This window comes from Mustela lutreola, chromosome 4 (assembly GCF_030435805.1).
Source record: "Mustela lutreola isolate mMusLut2 chromosome 4, mMusLut2.pri, whole genome shotgun sequence".
Classification (NCBI taxonomy): Eukaryota; Metazoa; Chordata; class Mammalia; order Carnivora; family Mustelidae; genus Mustela; species Mustela lutreola.
In genome coordinates this window covers 135,522,462-135,548,741 of record NC_081293.1, presented here as the reverse complement: position 1 = coordinate 135,548,741, position 26,280 = coordinate 135,522,462, and the positions used below count along the sequence as shown (strand labels likewise).

The following is a 26,280-nucleotide window of genomic DNA, read 5'->3' as shown; positions in this document are numbered from 1 at the left end:
ACAGCTGATACAGAGCTCTGCACAAGTCGTGGGGGATGCCACAGACATCATTCTGAACCCCAACACTGCAGTGGCTATGGACATCACGATCTCTCCACAGTTCCTGCCTGACAAGTCCTTCTGGGTCTGATGAGTTCCTTAGACTCTCCCTGCCCTCATCTTTGGCTTTTCTTCCATGCCAGTACTTTGCACTCAAGCTGTTAGTGACTCTCTCATCCTCTAAATTCCCCTTTCCAGAACTTCATTCCTAGCATCTCCATGTAAGCCATGATTCCTATTTTAAAACTGCTACACCCCTTATCATGGTTCTGCTTCACTGAAAAACAATTTCATAGGAATCTGGAATTGGTTCTTGGCTCTGAGTAGATTTAAATGCATTAATAGCTTCACTGTCAGTGATAAATGGGGGTCTGGTAGTCCATAACTGAGCACAGCCAGATAGGTACTTAAGTGATCACCCTCTGTTCACCTGGAGCCAACTCTTGACAGACAATAAGGAAGGGTGACAAGTAGATGCTGCAACAGAGAATTCTAGTAGGAACAAAGAGTATAAGATGGATGAGTGAGTTTTTTGCTTCCAAGAATGCTGAAGAACTTAGACAAAGAAAATGATGAGATTGGTGCCTTATATTACATGTTAAGTCTTGGATAGAGAAAAAAACCTTTCTTGACTGCCTTGAAAGAAATCTTTCTTGTGTACCACATGGTCTAGATCCTGCAGATGGCTGAATCACAACATGAATGGAGTTCATAGCCTCATAAGATAATGCATTTTAAATTGGCACATTAACTGGGAGAGAGTGGAACCTGGAAGATTGAGATGAGGACATCTGGTCTTATTTCAAATTCTTCTGAGCCTTTCTTCCTGGAAGAAATATCCTTTTTCTCTTGTCTGAGGAAGTTAGCCTTCCCTTACTTGAAGAATCCATAAAGAATTCTTAGGTCTTCTAGAGAAATGCAGATTGTTCTCAACTCACCTTCCCTATCTCTGAGTTTGTAAATCTGTAACAGAATTTAATATTAACTGGTTCCAAGGAGAGAGGTTCAAAAATGATCTGAGAGGAGCATCATAGATATCAAGTTGCAAGATTTTGAAAATTTGTATTGGCTAAAACATAAATAATATGTATGGAAATGAATCCTAACTTTGGTAGGCCAATGTGGAAAGAATACTGGGTTGGTCTAGTCTGAATGTATTGACATGCATGTACCAACTAGAAACTCTGGTGTCAGTGTATTAACTTCAGCAGCACATGTGGCCTTAAAAACCTGCTTGGCTCTTTGACTGAAAGGTAGATCCAACAGTTTCACCCATTAAGTGAAAATGTGATGCCAGAACATCCTCCGTGGACTGTAGGGAAAGGCATGCAAAAGCTTTGGGGGATAGGAATTATTGTGTACACACTGCTCAGATACCCCTTAACTATGAATCCTTTGCCATGCACCAAGGCTTTGAAAATATGTCCATGTGGGGAAAACCGAATCCTTCAAGGGCTTTGTAGTGGCTGTTCTCTACCACGGTGGTTCTTCAGTAGTGGCTATTGGAGCTTGGGTAATTAATGACATTTTGGCTCTCACATGGGTCCAGTGAATCCATAAACCTACCTGTTGGTTAATTTCCCAGGTTCAGAAGCCAGATCTGGAATAGGAAATATTCAGCAATTAGCAGAATACCATAGTGGCTTATTGACCTATGGGGTGAGAGCTAACATTGTAGGAAAGGATAAGTAGAAGTCCCTAGAGCCCATACCACAATAGTAAAGTAATTTCACATTTCTGAAAGGACCACAGACATGAGTGCCCTCATTGATAACTTGCAGCTGACCGAGCAATTATTCCATCATATTGCCATTCAATTCACCTATTGGGCCTAGCAGAGGACTAGTGAATTTTAAGAATGTGAGTAGATTATTATACACTTAATTAGATAATGATGCTCATTGAAGCTGCTGCTTCAGCTGTGGTTTCTTTACTTGGAAAAAACCAACACAACACTTATCTTTCCTGCTAGTGTGCTAATAGACAAACTATACATTATATTATAGCAGGGCTAATTGGTTTGGATTACCTGAGGGCAATAGGGTTGCCCTTAATCACTGAAGGCAGAGGGGAAAGGACAGAGAATGGGTATAACCAAGCATCCTGAGGTGTGCATTGAAGTCCTCCCATGCACAGTGGTAACTGGTGACGGCTGGCTGGCATAGCTTCATTCAGGCAGGACTCAGATCCCTCGGGGACGGTTTCGTGACCTCAGATGAAGACAACAGCAAGTTGTGTTACTGGCTTAGGAACAAAAATGGGCAATGTACATTGTAAAAGAAAAATCACAAGTATCACCTATAGTTTTGGGACTCAGAGAAAAAAATGGACTGATGTATATAAAACATATGTATTTAAGGATACATGCTTTCCTCTGGTGCCCTGTAATTGTATAGAGAGTTATGGTGATGGAAATTTTTGTAATCCACAGTTTATATCTTATTTGCTATGAGACTGTAAAGTAAAGGAGGAATAAACTTATCCCAGAGATCCTGATTTAGAGCTGAATTGCTTGAAAGTTTCTATACAAGGAGGAGGAATGTATGAGACAGTTGAGACACCACCTTCTCTGTCTTTTTTTCTTTACATCCTTTTTAAGTTAGGGTCATTGCAACTCAATGAGCTGGCCTCTCCTTGTGGAAAGCAGAAACTGATTTCTCCTAATTCACCATAGCCAGGTACAGATAGGTGTCCCAGGGGTGGCCAGTGGGGTGCACTCCTGCCGGTCTTTGAAGCTAGCTGTGTAGAAGAAGAGATCCGACAATATCCTTCCTGGTTTGGATGATAGGATATATACCCGGTTTCTCAGAGGTAGCAGTGACAGAGTCTCCAATGATAGCTTCCTGTGCCCAGCGAGCGATTCTGATGTGAGTGCAAGCATGGTGCTGCAGAGCAGTGGGAATGGCCGTGGGGCCCTGGCTGCTCTCCAGTCTGACGCGGGGCCCTGCCTCTGACTAGAGGGCCTCTGTGGTGGTTGTTCTGGTTTTCTTATAGTTCATGTAGTCACTTAAAAAATAAAACTATTTTTTTCTTTTCTGCTTCAACTAGATGGAGTTGGCTTCTGTTTTTGTTTTTTGTTTTATTTTTTTTTGCCTTTTTTTTTTTAACAACTAAGAATACAGTGATTTTTCGTGGATTGTCTTTGTTTTACAGGTAACTTAGATAACTTACTCCAATCACTATGCTTGTTAATAAGACTAAGTTGTGTGCTTGTATTTAGTTTTTTATAATTCATATTTATTTTCACTTCTGATTATATAAATATTATATACAAAACCAGGATTTCTTTCCCTATGTTTTATTTGCATCTCTTTTTTTTTTCTTAGACAAAAGTACAACATAACTGTGAAGCTGAACACATTTGGGAGATAGCTGCCTTTGTATAGCAGGAGGCAATAGGGAAGTGTAAAAAATAACGTAAAGTCTAATGGAGTGACAAAACAAGGCCACAAATGTACTTACTCTAAGTCAGACGCTGACAACTTCATTCACAGTCAGTTGCTTTGGGTATAGACATGATTTCAAAATTTAGAATTCTGCTTTGTGGTGTCAGTTATGATAGTAGTCATTTAAAGAGGCATAATGATAGTCCTAAATATATCCTCAGAAGGGAAGATAACTTTAAATCAATAAAATTGTTTCTGTATTACTTCATTAATATTTATGTTCTCAGATCCAATATTGTGATGAATATTTCACATGGATAAATACAATGTGACCTATTGGGCAGAGAGATACATTTCTTTCTTTTTTTTTTTAAGATTTTATTTTATTTATCTGACAGAGAGAGAGGTAGAATCACAAGCAGGCAGAGCAGCAGGCAGAGAGAGCGAGAAGCAGGCTCCCCACTGAGCAGAGAGCCAGATCTGAGGCTAGATCCCAGGACCCTTAGATCATGACCTGAGCCGAAGGCAGAGGCTTAACCCACTGAGCCACCAGGTGCCCTTGAGAGATACATTTCTGATGAGGGTTTAAGAGAATTAGAATGTTCTTTTTAAAAACCCAGTATAGCAGAATTATTATTTACCCAAACAACCTTTTTTAGGTCAAGCAATCAAACTTTCAAGTTGTATGGAAAAAAAGACTATGTTTGTTATAAAAGACCTCTTTCTAACACATTCTAGCATTGTTGTTTGTCTGTCCTATATTGACAGTGTTTGAGAATAAAACTCTGAAGATAATTTATCTTATTTACCATTGAAATGCACTTTTAAAATTCATGAGATGACTCTGAAGACCAAGTATACTTCAGATCCATCATTCTTTTTGGCATCTTCTGTACATAAGGCACTAAGTCAACCACCACTGAGTGAATCAGGCAGCAGGCACATGACTCTCTGCCCCACATTGAGCCAAAACAGGCTGATACTTCTTCTAGTCGTACTCTAGCATGGAAGTGCACTCTCTCGGCCCAAGTCTGTAAAATGGGTTTAGCTTTTTATTTCTTTTCTTTTCTTTTTTTAAGATTTTATTTATTTATTTATTTATTTACCAGAGAGAAAGCATATGCAAGCACAAGCATGGGGAGAAGTGGGCAGGGGGAGAAGCAGGCTCCCTGCTTAGTAGAGAGCCCAATGCCAGACCCTATCCTAGGACCCTGGGATCGTGACCTGAACTGAAGGCAGATGCTTAACTGATGTCCAGGTGTCCCTTAGCTTTTATTTCTGACATACACTTGGTGGAAGAAATTTAGCAATGCACTAGGATCCATTCGAAGGCAGGCACCAGTCACATGTTCTGGTTTTTGTTTTGATAGAATATGCCCTGACCTGAACATGAGACGCTAACTGAAGCATCCTTGAGTCTCGTGAATCAGCACAGCCCTGGGTATAATCCTTTAGGGAAGCCAAATGAAAGGAATGGTTTTCTTCTCTTAGAACTTCAGTGATGATCCCCAGGTAGATCACTCCTAGGCTTGTATTTCTATCTTTGGTCTCTCTCATGAGGTTCTTATATACACTTCCAACAGACAGAGTAGAAGTCTCTTTGTTGAGTTGTGTCTTCCTTCTTCAGGAAGTGTAATAGTCGTTGGAGGGAGTGGAGGTTTGGGGTCTGCTGAGAGGGGTAGGTGGCAACAGGAGGAAAGGTTTACTGCTTTATCTTTCATAACTATTAACTTCATCTCTTCTGTAACACAATTCAGATACTTAGTGAGCACTTACATGTTAGAAGAGGATAAATGTTCTGGTGACAAATATGGACTGAAGGCATTCCCTTGTTAAAAACAAACCTGGGCATGAGAGAGGTCAGTTCCATGACTGTGGTTTGAAGGTCTTCAGTGCTCCACGGTGAGAGGGCATGTGACAGAGGATGGGAAGTTTCAAAAAGCTTTGAGAGACAGAGTGCTATTGCACCATGATAAATGATTGTTACCAAATGGAGGGAATGGGGCGCATCAGCTGTTTATTCTGTTCCCTCCCTTCCCATTCTCGTCAGGTGCTGTAGGATCCTATGTATTTGCATTGCTCACCACGGAAATGCTTTCTGGAATAGGATGGTGCTGCTGTGAAGGGAAGAGCACAGTGTCCTCACCACACAGTGTTCCTCTCGTAAGTAAAGCTCTTGGTTGATCTTAATGGGTCAGAGCTCTTAAGCAGAAGGAGCTTCAACTCTTAAAGGCACAGGGAGGGGACCAATGATCAAATACCTTCAAGATTTTTCAGTTACTGTGGCCAAGATGAGTGTAAATGATGCCCTTTTTGAATAATAACAATTTAAGTCTGGCATCTCTTATTAAATGTATTTATTAACCATGAGAACATTTTATTACATGGCTACCGCATGTGATGCTATTTTCATCAGGTGCCCATGGTTAGGTGTTTGCAGATAGTTGTCTCCAGGAAACCACTGAAAGTTAATCCCCCAAAATCCAGTCTCCTTGGCTTCATAGCCAAATTTGCAGGAAATTTAAAGCATAATACACATTTTGGAATGGCAGTGCTGTATTTCAGAAGGTCAGAAAGCCAAGATGTTCATTGAAATGGCTTTGTTGTTAATATACTGTATATGGAAACTGTTAGGCATAATATATTCAGTAGCCAAAGAACTCTGTTTTCTCCCAATAATTTGAAACCAAAGAGTTAAGAACACAGAATGCACCTAGAGGCAAGAAAGAATGGTACTTTGTTGCTACTGAATTCACAAATCTATTAGGAAACTTCAGTTTAGTCCTGTTTATCAGGAGTGAAACTTTTCTGTTTCTACAGTAGAAAAATGACATCAATTTAGCTCTGTACTTTGCCAACCCCCGCCTGTCACATTTTTTGAATTATCACAGTTGTCCATCAGTTGTGTCACGGTGGAGTAGAAGATTGGGCCGTGGGTTGCGTCCTGTTAAGGATATATACAGCTTTCCATAAAACATTCATAAGGATATTGCTCTCATTCTTTTCTGTAGGATAACTTTTTTGTTTGCTTTATTTTTGTTGTTCTTTAACTTTTAGAGCAACGTGAACAGTTTCCTAGTCACGAAGACCTTCATGAAGACCTTTTAGAACGTTCTTACTTTCAGAGACTTCACAATCTTGGAATGAGGCCCTGTTCCTCCCACAGTTCAGCCTGTATTCCTTAATTCCGAGCTAATTGTCTGAGGTCACAGGACTCTATTGATGGTTTTGCATGTCCAAATAGTTATTGTGAATTCTGCCCAGAGTAATGGATCAAAATAGGCAGTTAATTCAAGGTTTGAAAAATTAATGTAATCTGCAATTTTAATGGTGCAAGGAAATTTAAAGGTCTCTTAGTTCAACACATTTATTTTGCAGATGAGAAAACAAATGTCCAGGAAGGCTTTACATTTTGCCAGGGGTCATGTAGCCTGTTAATGGCAGAGCTGGTGTCAGAGAAAAGATTTTTACCTCGTAATTCAAAGCTCTTTCTTTTAAATTATGAAATGTTAAGCCACAGTGAAAAGCCCAGAGAATAACCTGACCCACACTTATGTATCCACCCAGTTTTGTCAAATCTTACCCTTTTTGTTAGACTTCCTTTATTTTTTTTGAAGAAACAGCCAGATTCAATAAAGCCCCTTGTATAATTTATACTATAATATTTCTCATACTGACTTCTAAATTTGCTATTGTTATGAGAAGATGCATAGATACTACTTCTCTTTCTTAGTATATGGTTGTTTGACATGGGTTAGAACAGTATCTAAGTAGTATCTTACTTTTTATATTCTTCTGAAGCTTTTTATTGCCTACCATTGTTTTTGAGATTTTCTTTTTTATTGTTATTAATTTTTAAATTTTTTTTATAAACATATAATGTATTTTTATTCCCAGGGGTACAGGTCTGTGAATCGCCAGGTTTACACATTTCACATCACTGTTTTTGAGATTTTCTTAATGCTGAAGTACATAGCTATGGTTTATTCATATGGTAAAATATATTGCAATGTTTTCCTTTTGAGGTATATTTAGATTTTAGAAAAAGGACTATCATAAGCCATGCTTTAGTAATAAATGTTTTTGGTATGTGTCTTCTCATGCACAAATGCATAGATTTGTTGATTCTATATTTAGAAGTTGTAATGTTTCAACATTACGCAGTATTGTCAAATGACTCTCCACAGCGCTGTACAGCAGTGTTACATAATTCTAACAGCAGTGTTACGTAATGCTAATCTGATGGCTAGATCATGGTTCTTCATGGGTTTCTTTCATCTGTATTTCCCATATTAATTGTAAAGTTGATTATCTCTCTCTCTCTCTCTCTATATATATATATATATATAGGTAGATAGATATAGATATAGATAGATATTTATCCATTGACTATTGCTGAAACAATATAGGGCAACCAACCAAGCCAGAACTCAGAGGCAGTCATTTATTTCTGTGGGTCTGCAGGCCACCTGGTATGGCTCTGCTTCAGGACTAGGTCTGTGGCTCCACATTTGTTCCATGTGTCTCTTATCCTCCTTGGGCCAGTGAGCCAGCTAGTGATTCTCTTCTTGCACCAAAGTCAGGAGCACTGGAGTGCAAAATCCATTAGTCAAAGCATTTCAGGTTTTTCTTGGGACACTCTGCTTATGTCCCTTTGACCAAAGCAAAGCCCTTAGCTGAATCCGACATCCAAAACGAGTGGGGAATACTCCTCCCTTGTGAGACTATGGCATAGGCACATAACTACTGCAGGGGAGGGAAGAATTGTCACCAACACATTTATTGGTCATTTGGTTTGATCTTCTGTGAATTGCTGGTTCATAATCTTTGCTCATTTTGTCTGGGGTTGCTTATTACATTTTTTACTTATTGCTTTGTAATTATTCTTTATATATTCTGATTGTTATCAATTACAAGATTATGAAAATCATGATGTGGCTTATCTTTTTGTTTATGATATTTTTCTTGTAAAGAAGTTTAAAATTTCACTGCAGCCTAAATACTTACAATCTTTTCCTTTATGGTTTGGTTCATAGTGTTTTGTTCTAGAGAATTATCTCTATTTTTAGGTCATTGATATATTCCCCAGTGTTATCTTCTAAAATTTTAAAGTTTAATTTTTACACGTAGGTCCATGATTTGTTCAGAACTTTAAAATTTTTTCTAATACTTATTCTTATAAATTTTCTTACATATTTACATAAATATTCATGCCATTTGTGAATAATAAAATTTGATCTCTTTCTTTCTAATTCTTTAAAAGATTTTATTTTATTTATTTGACAGAGATACAGTGAGAGAGGGAACACAAGTAGGGTGAATGGGAGAAGGAGAAGCAGCTTCCCACTGAGCTGGGAGCTCCCATGTGGGGCTCAATCCCAGGACCCTGGGATCATGACCTGAACTGAAGGCAGATGCTTAACTGACTAAGCCACCCAGGTGCCCCCTTTCTTTCTAATTCTTAAATATTTTATTTCTTACGATACTAAACCAGAAAAATGTTGAATAGAGATTGTGCAGCAAGTATCATCTTCCTTCTCTGATGTTAAAGGAAATTTTTTAACTTTTTAAAAAGTTTTATTTAAATTCCAATTAACATACAATGTAATATTAGTTTCAGGTGTACGATATAAGTGATTCAGTACTTCCACACAACACCTGGTGCTCATCACAAGTGTACTCCTAAATCTCCATCACCCAATTAACCCATCCCTACTCCCTTCCCCTCTGGCAACCATCAATTTGTTCTTTATGTTAAGAATCTGTTTCTTGGGTTTCCTCTCTTTTTTCCCCCCTTTGCTCGTCTGTTGTTTCTTAAATTCCACATATGAAGCAAATCATGTGGTATTTGTGTTTCTCCAACTTTCTTCCATTGGTATTATACACTCTAGCTCCATCTATGTTGTTGCAAATGGCAAGATTTCATTCCTTGTTGTGGCTGAAAAATATTCTATTGGATATATATATATATATCACATCTTTATCCATTCATCTACTGATGGACATTGGGCAGCTTCCATAATTTGGCTGTTTTAGATAATGCTGTTATAAACCTAATGGTGCATGTATCCCTTTGATTAATACTTTTGTATTCTTTGGGTAAATACCTAGGATGCAATTGTTGGATCATGGATTAGTTCTATTTTTAACTTTTTGAGGGATCTTTATACCATTTCCCAGAGTAGTACAGAGCTGTACCAGTTTGCATTCCCACTAACAGTGTACAAGGGTTCTTCTTTCTCCATATCTTCACCAACACCTGTCATTTCTTGTGTTGTTGATTTTAACCACTCTGACAGGTATGAGATGATGTCTCATTATAGTTTTGATGTGCATTTCCATGATGATCAGTGATGATGAACATATTTTCATGTGTTTGTTGGTCATTGTATGTGTTCTTTGGAGAAATGTTCATTCATGTCTTCTACCCATTTTTTATTTGGATTATTTGTTTTTAGAGTGTTGAGTTTCATAAGTTCTTTATGTATTTTGGATACCAACTCCTTATCAGATATGTCATTTGTGACTATCTTCTCCCATTCAGTAGGTTGCCTTTTAGTTTTGTTGGTTGTTTCCTTCATTGTGCAGAAGCTTTTTATTTTGATGAAGTCCCAGTTAGTTTGTTTGTTTATTTATTTTTAGTCACTAAAGAAGCTCAAAAGCAAATTTGAACTCTTATTTTATTATTTGCATGGGGTATCCACATTACCCACAGCCCATGTTTATGGGTTCATTGGTTTTATTTCAGAAACTAAAGTAACAGTACCCCAGGTTGAGGAAGGAGGGAAGACTAAGGATTTAAACAATAAAGCATGGCTTTCATAGAAAAAGTATATACATTTTAGTGTAAATGACAAGGAATTCAAAATTTTATTGAAATAAATCTTAGAGATTTTGTCTCATTCAGTATAAAACTGGTAACCATAATAAATTCCACCCACAAATGGAAAAGTGAGTACAAAAAAAATGAGGAAATAAAATTCAATGAACCTGTTAAAACAGAGGGTTTTTTCTGACATCATAAAATTTCAATATTTTTTCAGAATTAAATTGCTTTGTCCCTTAAAGAGAAAACTCAATTTCAGACATTACAAATGAGACTCTATTCTCCTCTCTACATTCTGGTACAGCTGTTTGTAGGTCATTCAGTAACATTTGCTCCTGCTGTTTGCAGTTCTCTCCACTTGCTCATCAGTTTTCAACTGATGTAAGAGCAGGAAAATGTCTATAGATATTATAATTATTATAAATGTGTATAATCTTGAAAGATGAAATACAACCTATGCCTAGAATTCTCTAGTTTTGGGGGGACAAATGGGCACATAATAATGAAACATGGCTTAGATATTCCCCACATCAAAGGTTATGCAAGAGATTGTTGAATAGAATTAGAATTTCTGGCATTACAATTAGCTCAGGGTGAGGGGTGCAATAGAGTCTCTTCAAAATACTGTTGAGCACTTCTCTTTAACAAAGTCATTCAGGTACTAAAAGGTTGAACATTTAAATTTGGTTTACAGTAATATTGGTGATTCTCTGTTCTTCAGCAGTCCTATTTCTGCACTGATATCATTGGGAGTTGATGAGTTAACATGTGGAAACTGAATTCACATATTTGGAGTCAGCTGTCCACATTAAGTTCTGCTTCTTCCCTTCATGGCCATTCTCCTCTTCGTCTCCCAGTGTCCTCCATGTTATTCCTTATGCACCACAAGTAAGTGAAACCATATGATAATTGACTACCAGTAGTTTTTTTTTTTTAAGATTTTATTTATTTATTTTACAGAGAGAGATCACAAGTAGACAGAGAGGCAGGCAGAGAGAGAGAGAGGGAAGCAGGCTCCCTGCTGAGCAGAGAGCTCGATGTGGGACTCGATCCCAGGACCCTGAGATCATGACCTGAGCCTAAGGCAGAGGTTTAACCCACGGAGCCACCCAGGCACCCAGTTTATTTTTGCTTCTGTTTCGTTTGCCTTAGGAGACAAACCTGGAAAGAAGTTGCTATGGCAATGTGGAAGAGGTTACTACCTGTGTTTGCCTCTAGCATTTTTATGCTTTTGGGTCTCACGTTTAGGTTTTTAGACCATTTTGAATTTATTTTGGTGAATGGTATAAGAAAGTGGTTTGGTTTCTTTTGTTGACATGTTGCTGTCCAGTTTTCCCAGTACCATTTGTTGAAAAGATGGTCTTTTCCCATTGAATATTCTTTCAAATATTTGTTGAAAGATTAATAAATGTTAATCTAAAATTCTATATAAAATGTCAAACTAAAATATTATGGAATACAGACAAAACAAAAAAAAAGCTTGTATCAGTTGCATACTCTTACTAATGGCAAAACTAAAGAAGAAAATGGAAATAAAATCTCTAAAGGAAGGATTAAAATGCAAGAAAGAATATTAATATAAATCGATATCTATGTAAGTAAAATAAGCACTGATTGAGTAAATTAGCAATAACAATAATGACTAATGATTGAAATGTCAAAACAGGGTAGAACAAAATATTGAACAATAATAATACTGCAGACAAGGAGACGATCTAAATTAAAGCTCCAAGGCCCTCAAATGCTTTTGATTGAGAGTAAAGATGTTGATAAAATTTAGACTCTAAGCAATTTTACATGAGGAATTTTAAGAATATTTACTAAAAGAAAACATTGAATCTATAACATTAACCAGTAGAGAGGGATGGGATAAAGACTTGATCAATCTAGAAGAAATTTGGAAATGAAAATAAACAAAAAGGCAAATCATGATAAAGCGGAATCAAACAAAAACATAGAAAAATCCCAAAATAGAAGATCAAGGAGTTTTTTCGTTTTTGTTTTTGGAGAATGAGAAAGGATAAACCAAGTACGCAATTACTAGCAAAGGTTAATGTAATTATATTAAGGTCTGAAAAAATTAAAACAAAAACTAAGATTTAATAAGACAATGACAACAAAAAGACAACTGAGAACAACATAAAGCCAAGAAATAATGTAACAAAATGTTAGTTCTTTGAAAGAATAAATAATGATCCAAACTGGGAAAGTTAAGACTAAAGAAGATTCCAATATTATTAGAAATGAAAAAGGTAAAAAGTCAAATACAGCTACGAATGGAAAATAACAAAAGAATACAATGGAAAACTTTATGCAAATACATTTGAAAACTTAGACAAAATGATCTTCTTTTGAGCGAAATCTGCCTGAACAAAACTGACCCTAAAAGAAGTGAATCAGATTAGATCTATAATCATTAAATAAATTAAATGAAGAGTTGAATATATATCTTGCCAAAGCAAATAGCGATTTAGAAAGTTTTATAGGTTATGAACTAATATAGGCTATACTTATATAGTCAAGAAATTGATAATTCCTCTCTTCTGCAAAAAACAAGGAATAGCAAGATTGAGGTGACTCACCAAATCATTTTACAAGGCTAGAACCTTAATTCTAAAACAGAGAAAAATAGTAAAAGAAAAGAATATCATCAGTTAATCTTGTTTATTTATCTTTTATCTCTTTAATATTTGCCATGTTAATTTCTTCATTGGGGTGTTGGTTAAACAGATAAAAAATAATGAAACTTAAATATGTGTATGGTGTTAATTTGTGATATTCTTTAAAAGGAGAGAAGTGTTAAGTAGGAAGAATTTAAAATTATTGTATATGTCAATTCTAAAGTTTATTTTAGATTTTAACTATACTCTTCACTCCCTTAAGAAGTAGAGAGTTGATAGGCAATCAGTACCTTTTTATGTGAATATTGTGTGATTTCAGTAGGGCTCATAAATAATGTCGTCTAAGAGTTTGCCTGCAGCAGATGCTGTCAGAACCCTGATGTGTCCTGCGTACTTCCCCTATGCATGCTGACCTTTTGGCTTCTCATGTAAGCATGAACAACTCTGGCCTGAAGGGTTCTCAGACCTTTGGTACGAGCTCAGCCCATAGGCAGGGAAGACCAGAAGTTCTGGGGCAGTCAAAATCCTCCAGAAGAGGTCTTCAACCAATGACTATTGGGAACTGGTGGATAAATAACCCTAGCTCCACAGTTGGCATAACTGAGGTATGACATATATAGCTTTCTAGAGTTCACTACCAGGATTCAACCCAATTTCCCAGGTGGAAAACCCACTTGGTAATTTACTTTTCACTGGTTCCCTTCCCTTCCCCAACCCACTCTAATCCTCCACTGCTGTATTCTGGAATCATCTCTCAAATAAACTGGTTTGTAATAAACTTGTCTTGGGATCTTCTGGGGAAATTCAGCCAAAGACATTGTACCATTTGCCCATAGTAATTACCCTGTGAGGGGAAATAATGTCCTGTAGCCAAATTTGAGAAATTTTATTATTTGCTTCCTTCTTGCAGCTTATGGATTTAAGAAATTGAATGGTAAAAAATAATGTATCACTTTTTAAAAAATCCAGCATTATAAAAATTGAACACCCCTAATAGTATTTTCTTTAACACTTAAAATTTCTTTGAATTAGTGTTATGCAATATCACTTTGGGAAATAGAAGGATGAAATAGAAGTAGAAACTAGAAAATTATTCATTCTATTTGTCATTTATTGAATACCTACTTTAAGCCAGGTAGTAAGAATAGAAAGATAAATAAGACAATGTCTTTGCCCTTAAAATCCTGCCATCTAGTAAAATTTAATCCATATATTATTTTCCTAACAGATCTTGAAAACTTTTCATTTCAGGCAGTATTTGTGAGAAAATTAAAAAGCTTATGTATTTGGCTTGTTAGCATAATTTTGTCTTATTTTTAATGTGCATGCTGATCTGTCATAATTTACCGGATGGAAAGAACAATACACCTGGCCATGTATCTGAATACTTTGTCTTTTCCTAGAACAAATCCTAACCCCAAAATTCTTTGTAATGAAGAATAAGTTGCTTCATTACAAAGATGGGCTAATATATATTCTGTGTTTCTCAAAGGCAATTCTTCAAGAGCAGTCTTTCAGAGAAAGCATAAAATTAGGAGAGTTTTAATAGCAAGTAATGAGATTAGAAATTACGCTTTTTAATATCCCTCAAATAATGAGAGTCCATTCAATAGTTTTTATATTTGTACTAACAGAAAAAAAAAATCTACTGTAGGTCAATAACATGATATGTATGACTTTCATGGAAAAACTGAGGGACTATAAAATCTGTATGAATGTTGGCATTTCATGCCAAACAATTTAAAGTTGATATATATATATATATATATATATATATATATATATATATATATAAAGTATAGTTTTTCATTTTTGTTTTGGTTTTTTTAGAGAGAGCACCAGTGGGGAGGGGCAGAGGGAGAAGAAGGAGAGAGAATCCTAAGTAGGCTCTACTTCCAATGTGGGGCTTGATCTCACCACACTGAGATCATGACCTGAGCTGAAATGAATATGCTTAACCAACTGAGCCACCTGGGCAACCCTAGAGTTAATATTTAAAAGCTACATAAGCAGTAATTTGTACTGTTTGAATTTACTAAGTTGACTTTCTACCTCAAGTAACCACATAAAAGCTCGTTTCTTTCTGGTTATGGCTGAAAGGAACACGGGAATAATAGACCCTAATGCTATGACTGTGGTCAGATGGAGAGCCTTCCATGATTATAATAGCCTTTCAGTAGAGAGAAAGGACACTGTAATAAAGGGAAATGTTGGGAGCAAAAGAAAAAAATTAAATATGTTGGATATCTTAGTCTCCTTTCCTTGCTGCTTCACTCCTTAAATTCAAATCCCAAACTGAAATCACCCTCCTCTCAGTGAAACCACACATAACTGTTACAAATGTCATTATGGTCTCTCTTTCTCACAGAGTGCTTTGTTTTATACAAAATTTATTCCTATCCAGGATTTGTTAGATGTATATGCGATGTAACAGCCTAGCTACAGTGTTATCTCCTTGAGGGAAGAGAGAACCTGTTTTATTTCTTCTTTCTCTCAAACTACTTGGTACTATTTGGGTACTTTCCAAGTCCTTGAATAATTACTTAGTGGCTTGTTGACAAAATAACTGACTTTATTACCGGTGACCAGAGTTATATATTTCAGTACTAATATAGTGATAGGAAGAAGTGGAGATGGGGAAAAGAGAAATGGGTGAGGAGAGAAGGGGAGAAATAGAGAAAAGGAATGAATGAATATAGATATATTCTGGGAAGTACTTTCTTCTGTTTGTGAAATGAGACTTTCAAGATTGAGTCTCTTCCCTACACAAATATGGTCAACATTTGCCGGACATCTCACAGTTCCTTTTCTTTCTTTCCAGTCTTCTTTAGTTCCCACACCCACGAACATATCCTGAAATGGGTCAATACCAACCTTTCTCTGTTTCAACAATCTTTAACTCCAGGATAACACTGTAGTCAGCTTCTGTCTTTCCAATGCGCTCATACCTATGTTCCTATCTCACCTACTTTGACTTCCAGCTGTTTTCTAGTCCTTTCATCCTTTGATCTCCTTCTAATCAATCTCCTGCCCTTACCAACCCAGTCAGATCTAAGCTCATAGTTTAATACCTTATCCACCACCCACCTGCACCCTCAAAAAAACTTTGCCTTATCTTCCTCTTTTTCCATCATCTGACCTAATAGAACTAAACCTGGATCTAACCCATTATTTACCTTCTCAATTCCCAAATGTAGGAAGATGAACCAGCTGCTGGAGAAAATCATGCAGCTTTTTCAGATTGAAGCTGCAAAAATGTTGCAGTCTTCAAACCTGACTTCTTTTGTTTCTTCTGCTTGTTTTTATTTTTTACCTTGATTTAATTAAATATTTTTATTTGAATATAGCTGACACACAATGTTCTATTAAAATCAGGTGTTCTCTCTGTGTTATGCTGTCCTGACCTCAAAGATAGATACCAGCTGTTACCACAGGACACTGTTACAGTATCATTGACTGTAGTTCTGAAGGATCTTCTTAGCACTAGTCTAACTCCCTCTAAAAGCATGCCTCGCCTCACAAGGATGTTCAGGGCCCAGCACAACCAGAGTGTGTGCTACAGACATGTTTGATAATAGATGAAAATCTTCCACATTGAAGGGATAATGATTTCTCTAAATATCTCACCATTTTGCTCTTCTGCTTTAAAAGAAAAACAAAAATAATGGCTCTAAATAAAATTTGAATCCCTTAGCATACCATACAAGACCCCCTCTGTACTTGCTTCTTCCATCTCTTTTCCTTTGACTATCCAGCCCTCAACCATGCTTGTGGAAAACCAAGCACCCCAGGTTCCTCCCCTCTGTCCCATTTCACAGGTGAGGGACTAGTGGGGTTTTGTCATGTAGTAGATTCCTTTTTGAAGTCTGGCTAAATGACTGTGAATTAGTCCCCTAGCATCTCTGGACTTTGAGATTTGGTTCCTAAATGGCAATACCGTTTGATTAGGACAAGTGTATATATAGTGATGAAAACACACTGTATATATCTTCTGTCCCTTCATGTCTTTCTCAATTTAAGTGATATTTTCATGTTTAGCAGATGATGATGTGTTCCAGTAATCATCACCACAATTTCGTGTATTTTTACCACTGCTCAGAATATCCTTTCCTGGTTGGCTTTTACTCTCCCTTCAAGATTTAATTTGATGTTTGTGAAGTACAGAGAGTCTTCTTTGAATGCCAGACCAGGCCAAATGTCTCTTCTACATTTCTTCAAGGCACTCAGACAACCCATTCACAGTCTTTTCCGCATTATATTAAGATTATCCAAGATGTATGTCTGCCTCTCTCACTTGCTTGTAAGTTTCTGTGCCTAATTTGTCTGCCTAATTTGTCTGCCACACACAGCACATCTGACACAGAGTGTATACGCAAGACGTTGGCTGGACTGACGTGCAAAACTAGAGAGCGAACAAACAGTGACCCATTTTATTAAAATATTTAAGGATATGACACTACCACATGTGGTGGGGGGGGAAGGAAGGTGGAAACAGAGCTATATATAGGTTGTACTACTCAAATAATCACTGATAAATTGTTTTAAAAGATTTAGGTTTAATACGGTGTGATGACAGGGAGATGGGAAGCTTATCTTAAAGCAGTCTTTACTTTATCCCAAGTTGACTTTTAAACATCAGAAGAAAGTCCACTAGCTATTGTCTGGTTACCAAAGAGGTAAGGAGAGCCAGGAAAGTGAAGCAGCTTCCATTTTGTTTTTAAAATCATTTTGGGGGCATTGAGGCTAAATAGAACTGAAACAATATTTTTTCGGTTAATTGCGGTATTTCAGGATTTGAAATTCTTTTTTTTTTTGGTCATACTCTTGCTGAGGACCTTCTCGTTGTATATATTTCTGATCTCCACTTCCAAACAGAAAGACTGATGTTGGAGAAAAGCCATGGACTGTCTTTTGTTTATGTGGGACTCTGTGGTGTGATTTTATTTTTATTTGCTAATAATTAATCGGAGTCACAGTGGAAAAGTGTAGTTCTTCTATTTTTAATGCAGGCCCTTCTGTGACCTACGCTGTCTCTGTTATGTGCCATTTCTAGAACTGCCTGTGCATGGAGCTTAATGATTGCTGAGTTCTAATAGAATGTGCCTGGTTTATTAAGTTAGAGGATTATTTCTGCTTCATCTTCAAAAGAGCAACTGGGCTGTTTACTTTTTGGTTTCCTAGTTGATAACCAATTATATTAACTGGAATAGTATTTAACCTCTCTTTTTTTAGTACATGGGAGACCTAATAATGAAGGAGGACCCCATCCTTGGGGGACCCCATCTATGTTTCCATTACGGTATGATGCACAATGACACACCATGGTTGTGTTATTTGTCAACTTTACTTAGAACTTCCTTCCTGTTTCTTCTATGTATTCTTGCCAAAAGTCAAAACTATGATTCACTCAAAGTGGAAATTTATACATCTCATTGACAGTAAAAGTTAATCCAAGCATAGAGCTCACAAGTACCAAAATGGTTTTCCTTAGCCGAGTATTTTTAGTTAGTAGCCAAACATTTAAGATGATAGAATTGATAAATGTTTATAGCTTATGGCCTGTTCACCCTTGAGAAGGACCCAACCCCAACTTTTTCCATAACATGACCTAAATCAAAAGACCCATGTATGTTCTGTTTTGGAAGTTAAGAAGAATACTGATGTTTTTGATCACATAAACAATCCCACTTCCAGAATTAAGCTGCAGGGGACCCAGCAAATAGAAATAGGAACTTCTGTCAAGAAACATCTTTGAATGTACTTTGGGTTAGCCTTTGTCCAGTATTTGATAAAGTTTCTAGAATTCTCACTATGAAATGGATGATTTGGTTCTGGAAAACTGTCCAAGCCTTTGTGACTACAGCAGAAATAGAAATGCCTTAATAATGTCCCCATGTAGGACATTTTATTGTGAGCAACAATAGTGTGCCCCATGAGTCACTTCCAAAATTGCATGCCTATGTAGGCATGATGATTTGTCTTAGATATTTACCCAACTGAGTTTGAGAAATTTCTTTTTAAGGCAATAATTTCAAATATCTGCTCCAGAGGTAGCTATTTATTTCCAAAGCTTCCAAGAGTTACATGTTTAGATTCAAAAAAATCTAAAATTCACTTGGGAAAAATAAAATAAAAAAGATAAACTGAAGTGCCATAAGGTTATTTTATAACTTACTTGATCTCATTTTGTCAGGAGAGCTTGAAAACAAAATGTGCTTCAAAAAGTCCTAAAATTTTAATTGAGATTTAATAGGAGGAATAAGTTGTGTGTGTGTGTGGGGGGAGGTAGCTTTTGTTTTTGTTTTGCAAAATTTAAAATAACTTATAAGAGGCACCTGGGTGGCTCAGTCAATTGAGTGGTCTACTCTTGGTTTCAGCTCAGATCATGATCTCAAGGTCCTGAGATGGAGCCCTTAATGGTGCTTCTGCTCAGCGGGACATCTGCTTGAGGTCCTCTCCTTCTGCCCCTCCTACCACTTGTGCACACATGTGCTATCTCTGTCTCTCAATCAAAATAAATAAATAAAATCTTAAAAAAATAAATTTCTTTGAGCAGAAAATGTCTTTCTTCCTATCACTCTATTGCTTATTATAAAATTCAATTTAGGTGTCTTAATTTTATAACAATGCTTACTTACACTTTGGATTACTGATTTAACACTAGTATAGGGTTTGATTTTTCTGTATTTGGGTAATAAAAACTTTAAAATAATTGTGACTTTGAAACTTGTAAATGGCGTAAATTGCTACTTTATTGTGAGGATCTGGGATTCTTGAAGCTGTCTGTTGACTGAGGGAAGTACTCAGTTTTTGTAGTCAAGAATGAGAAAAAGGGAAAGTGGCAGAGGTATGGGGCTATCGAAGGCAGTCCAACTAGCAATCAATTTAGACCTCCACTGTCTGCATGGGGAGGGGAGTAAACCCTTCCATTTCAAGGACTGAAAAAAGAAACCCAATTTCTGAATGGATTCCTAGGACTAGTGGTAGCACTTATTGTTCTGTATGTGACACACAGATCCTGAAGTAATCAGGATCCAGAACCTCTAGGGTAGCAGGAGTCTTGGGGAGGAATGGTGATATATGGGACTGTGCAACTTTGGAAAATTCCATGGGGCTCTCTGTTTCGCTGTGGCCCTGAGGGCATGGACTTATCTGCATATTAGTCCCTCTTAAAGATTCTGTCTGTTTTCTGAGAGTTGAGCTATTGAGACAGGCTCACGGGGAACAGGCCTCCAGATGTGACAGCAATAGGACTTGGCAATAAGAAAACATCAGGGAATGTATGAGACACCAACACTATCCTCATAGTTTTGGAATTTAGCTAATTTTAGACAAACACGGTTTAGAAAACCAAGGGAGTAGGGCATTCCTGTACTTCTTGCCCATCTGACAATGGGAGTTTAAGAAATTTTAATTTAATATGGAGGAAAAAAATGTGAATATATTGGGATCTGATTATTTGTAAGAAAATTCAGCCTTAGTTATGATGCAAAGATTTGGTTTTCTCCTCTGTCCTTCTGTTCTGATTATCTACTGTTGTATAGCAAAGTATCTCAAAACTTAGCATGTAACAATCACTTATTAGGCTCATGGGGTCTATGGATCAGGAATTTGGGCAGGACACAGCAAGAATGCTTTGTCTCTACAAAACCTGCTGACTGAGCTGGACGAATCAAAGGCTGAAAGGGACTAACTAGTTGGGGGCTGGAATCATCTGCAGATTTGTTCACACTCATGGTTGATACTCAAGTCCCAGCCAAGACACCTTCATGTAGCTTCTCTTTGTAGTTTAAACTTACTTACAACATGGTGGCTCTTTTCAGCGTGAGAGTCTCAAGAGCGTAAACCAGGCAGAGCTGTACGACATTTTCTATCTTGACTTAAGTAAGTTCTACCTGACATTTCCACAAAATTCTATTTTCTGAAAAAATGTTGGTTCAGTCAGTTTTGAAGTGATTTAGAAATAGGTTTTACTTTTTGATGAGAAAGCAGCAAGGCTAGCTGAGAGGATTTGAAACCAGGGATCTATTATGGCAACCATTCTTGGAAAATAGAATCTGTTATAGCCTCCTCCACCCTCACCCCAAATCAGATGCCTTAACTAAAAATTGACTTCTTTTAATGATCTATAGTTGACTAAACCAAATGCTGAAATGTGTCAGTAACATTAATAAACATAATTTGACATGTTCTGTTCTTCTGTTCATCAATTGTAGCATCTCACTTTGGAAATCAATATTTTGTGATAGAATACTTGGTGGTGTAAAATAATAAATATATCTTTATTTTTTTCTGAAATTTTTCTTTTGTGAATGTTTTTAATAATAACCATGTTTTACTGTTTTCATTAGAAAAGAAGCTTTTTTTAAAGTTTTCTTAATGTGTGTATTTAAGCTGATAAAATTTGGAGACACCGATGTAATTAGATTCTCTCAACCCACTGGGTATATATTAGAGAGTTTATTGGTAGTGTGATTAATTTCTGTCTCTTTCTTAAATCCTGCTCTTTCTTAAATTGGTACATAAAAGTAGACCTTGGGGGTTTTGTTTGTTTGTTTAATCTCTGTACCCAAAGTAAGGCTCGAACTCATGACCCTGAAATCAAGAGTCACATGTTCTACCAACTGAACCAGCCAGGTGCCCCCAAAAGTAGACTTTTTAAAACTTTAGTTTGTATCTAGCAAGAGGATTCACTCTACCTTCCATGGCACGTCGGGAATATACAAGTTTGTTTTATGTTGCATGATGACCTTGATTTGTTTGAACCAAAATAACTGGTAACAAAAAGCAGAATGAGCAAATACTTCTCAGGAAAACTATATAAATAATAGGTCAACTGTTGGAAGGGACTTATTTTAATGTTTTTCTCACAGCCTCCAGGACATGTGATGCCAATACACAGCCATGCCCACACCCTGATCCTCTTTTAACTAACCTGTGTCATTAGAGCTAATGTTTCCAATAAAATATCTTTGGTCATCAAATGTTGCTATCCCCATTCTGCTCTCTTTATTATGGTAAGAAAATGTGTAGTCCGTTATATAAATTAACTAGAACAAACTATTTGAACTACGTGAACTACGTGACAGCTTTCTTTTTCCTTGTTAGGATATATCATTCAGAATTGTGAATGACTCAGCCTCATTAATACCTATATCCCGCCCCACCCCCCAGATATCCCCAAAGTATTTCTGGCAGTTTCAAATCGGTGACAGACTTAGCATCTTTAGATAGAGTAAAATGACAAAGGTGATTTTTGCTGAATAATAATAGCAACATTCTATTTATTTAAGATCTCTATGTAGTAATTTTCACTATCTAGAAAAGACTTAAAACAAAGCAAAAAATCCTTATATGCCAAAGTAGGTGCCACAAAGCTCTGATATCAGAAAAAGGTCACATTCCCCAAGCTCATGTGGTTTATTCACAGGTGAGTCCCTCAATCTCAAAATATAGTTCTCATAATTCATACAGAACTCCAAACAATTTGGGTGTAGGGCTCTTTCACATAGCACAAAAGAGAGGCTATGAAATGCATGTTGGGTGGCAAAAGCATGTATGTGTAAAAACAAGAGTTCTGATGGCCACAAGATGAGGTATGTAATAGCTTGACAGTGAGTAGGACACAGAAACACTTGAAAAAGTCAGACTCGAGGCTGCAAAAACATCCAACGTGTTCACTTTTCCAGCCTCTTGGGGGTATTACTAGATTAGAGTGTGATACAGATTTTATGTTTAAAAAGCAAGGTTTTCCTCGAATAGCCAAAGGAATATTGAAAAAGAAAGCCAAAGTTGGTGGCATCACAATTCCGGACTTCACGCTCTATTACAAAGCTGTCATCATCAAGACAGCATGGTACTGGCACAAAAACAGACACATAGATCAATGGAACAGAATAGAGAGCCCAGAAATAGACCCTCAACTCTATGGTCAACTAATCTTCGACAAAGCAGGAAAGAATGTCCAATGGAAAAAAGACAGCCACATGCAGAAAAATGAAATTGGACCATTTCCTTACACCGTACACGAAAGTAGACTCAAAATGGATGAAGGACCTCAATGTGAGAAAGGAATCCATCAAAATCCTTGAGGAGAACACAGGCAGCAACCTCTTCGACCTCAGCCACAGCAACATCTTCCTAGATGCATCGCCAAAGGCAAGGGAAGCAAGGGCAAAAATGAACTATTGGGATTTTATCAAGATCAAAAGCTTTTGCACAGCAAAGGAAACAGTTAACAAAACCAAAAGACAACTGACAGAATGGGAGAAGATATTTGCAAATGACATATCAGATAAAGGACTAGTGTCCAAAATCTATAAAGAACTTAGCAAACTCAACACCCAAAGAACAAATAATCCAATCAAGAAATGGGCAGAGGACATGAACAGACATTTCTGCAAAGAAGACATCCAGATGGCCAACAGACACATGAAAAAGTGCTCCATATCACTCGGCATCAGGAAAATACAAATCAAAACCACAATGAGATATCACCTCACACCAGTCAGAATGGCTAAAATCAACAAGTCAGGAAATGACAGATGCTGGCGAGGATGCGGAGAAAGGGGAACCCTCCTACACTGTTGGTGGGAATGCAAGCTGGTGCAACCGCTCTGGAAAACAGCATGGAGGTTCCTCAAAATGTTGAAAATAGAACTGCCCTATGACCCAGCAATTGCACTACTGGGTTTTTACCCTAAAGATACAAACGTAGTGATCCGAAGGGGCACGTGCACCTGAATGTTTATAGCAGCAATGTCCACAATAGCCAAACTATGGAAAGAACCTAGATGTCTATCAACAGATGAATGGATCAAGAAGATGTGGTATATATACACAATGGAATACTATGCAGCCATTAAAAGAAACGAAATCTTGCCATTTGGGACAATGTGGATGGAACTAGAACGTATCATGCTTAGTGAAATAAGTCAAGCGGAGAAAGACAACTATCATATGATCTCCCTGATATGAGGAAGTGGTGATGCAACATGGGGGCTTAAGTGTGTAGGAGAAAAATAAATGAAACAAGATGGAATTGGGAGGGAGACAAACCATAAGTGACTCTTAATCTCACAAAACAAACTGAGGGTTGCTGGGGGGAGGGGGGTTGGGAGAAGGGGGGTGGGGTTATGGACATTGGGGAGGGTATGTGCTTTGGTGAGTGCTGTGAAGTGTGTAAACCTGGCGATTCACAGACCTGTACCCCTGGGGATAAAAATATATGTTTATAAAAAATAAAAATTTAAATAAAAAAAACAAGGTTTTGGGGCACCTTGGTGGCTCAATGGGTTAAGCCTCTGCCTTCAGCTCAAGCCATGTCTCAGGGTCCAGGGATTGAGCCCCACATCAGTCTCTCTGCTCAGCAGGGAGCCTGCTTCCTCCTCTCTTTCTGCCTGCCTCTCTGCCTACTTGTGAACTCTCTCTGTCAAATAAATCAATAAAATCTTTAAACAAAAAGAAAAAAAGATGAAATTCTTTAAAAAAAAAAAAAGCAGCAAGGTTTTATTGGTTCAGGGTAAGTGACAGCTACCTGGAAAACTAATTCTACATAATATTGGATAAATCAAGTATTACCATCCTTTATTTGGCCATGACTCTGTACCTATAAAAATTTCAAAAGATCTTATTTGACTCTTCTGTTACTTTATTATGTGGCTTTGAAAGTCAATAATATGTCTGTAATGGATATTTCCTAGAAGAAAGAAAAATGAGGGGATTTTAATACAGATTATTCTAGTTAGGCCTCTCTTAATTATAGGATCAGATCTATATTAAAATTATCTCAAGTAAAAAGATTTTTTTTCTTTTTCTTTCTTTCTTCCTTCTCTTTCTTCTTCTTTGTTTTTTTTTTTTTTTTGTGTGTGTGTGTGTTTGTTTGTTTGTTTGTTTGTTTTGAAGTATGGCAGGGTGAACTGAAAATCTCCAAGCTTTGCAGACCAACGAAAGGGGAGAAACCTAGCTATTAGAGAAGTCACTTGGCAAAGTGGATTGGAAGAAAAATGCACAGACTTGTTATATAATTCAGGGCAGCAAAGCAGTGACTACTCTTAGCATAATAAGAGAAGGGTTTTACTTTGCAAGAACTGGAGTCAAATATGTTAATAGAAAGAGGATGCATCTCTCATGTACACCATCTGGAGATATGGCAGAGATAATCCAGTCTTGTAAATTTTGTTGCCTTTAGTGCTCCATTGGCATAAAACTAGCCCAAGTCTAGAATGGAACATCCCCCGACTCCACTCCATCAACACATCCATATAGCCAGAGTTCTCTCCTTTCTGTCAGCCAAAGAGAGCCAGTAGACACTGAGAAAGAGTGGTGGTGAGCAAGCAGAAGAGGGGAAAAAAAAAAAGCAGAAAACAAAAAAAACCCAGTGACATCTGGGGGGGTCCAAAGTGTATGACATTATCAAGCCTTAAGGTGACTGTGAACCAGAAAATTCAGTAGGAAGGGGGAATCCCGAAGCCCAGGAAGTGGGGCTGGGTGGGAGGCAACAAAGGGAAAGGATTAAGGAAGAGGGTTTTGAGAAGGAGTTGAAGGGGAGCGAATTGTCACCCAAAATATGCCCTTTGTGATAAGGATTCCCTTGAACTGGTTATTTTTTAAGAAACTGAAGAAACAGGAAAAGCCCTGAAAACCAAGTAGAAGTTAACCCTTTTGTAAGGCATGTTTACACTTATAAGGGAAATCCCCCTTTGTAGAGGTGTCTCCCCTTCTGTATCAGGAAGAGAAGGCTGACTAAATCCCTAAAAACACTGCTCATTGAGGGAGGCAATGACTTTCATCTGCACAACAACCTTACCCTTGTGTATCGTGCTTTTCCATACTCTGCCCTCCCTGCCCCTCCACATCTTTCTTCTGTCTTGGAGATGTTATTTAAAGTGGTAACTTGAGCCATTTTGGAGTTAACTCAGTTTTCCTGGGTTTCTCCCATGTATGTAGGAGGTATACAAGTCCTTGAACTAACTTGTTATTGAAAAACTGTTTGTTTTTCTTTTTCATCTATCTCTTAATGGCAGGGGGTGGGGTCTCAGCCAAGAACCTGATAAGGCAGAGGGGAAAAGTATTTTTCCTCCCCATAGAGTCAGTGAATGAGGAGAAAAATAAATTCTTTATTCTTCCCTTCCTTTCTCTCCTGCCTGAATGCCCCCCAACCATGTGTCCTGTATGATTTCAGAACAGTTATCTAAACCCCTTCATCAAAGGCTGGGAAGGTGATTTTTAAAGACCGTCCATCTCCACGATAACAGATATTGGCGACACCTCATTGCCTACTCACTGATGATGATCCAGATAGAGAAACAATAGGGTGAGCCATCTTTCACCCTAACTCTCTCTCCTTTCTAGGCACCAAGGGAAACCTGCCCCAAGATGCGCCACTTCAGATATTTCTTAGCTGAAG

General features: G+C 37.4%; 1 long non-coding RNA gene across 2 annotated transcripts in view; it reads right to left on the bottom strand.

Moving 5' to 3' along the window:
* Positions 1-1,008: 1,008 nt before the first annotated feature.
* The window catches only part of LOC131829416 (uncharacterized), a 51,238-nt gene continuing 25,966 nt past the window's right edge, over positions 1,009-26,280 (bottom strand). The window contains exons 4-5 of one of the 2 annotated variants that reach the window (XR_009352845.1): positions 2,069-2,283; positions 1,009-1,639 (exon numbers count right to left, since the gene is read on the bottom strand). This is a non-coding gene — a long non-coding RNA (uncharacterized LOC131829416). The remainder of the gene's footprint in view (positions 1,640-2,068; positions 2,284-26,280) is intronic. The other variant, XR_009352846.1, reaches the window with a different exon arrangement.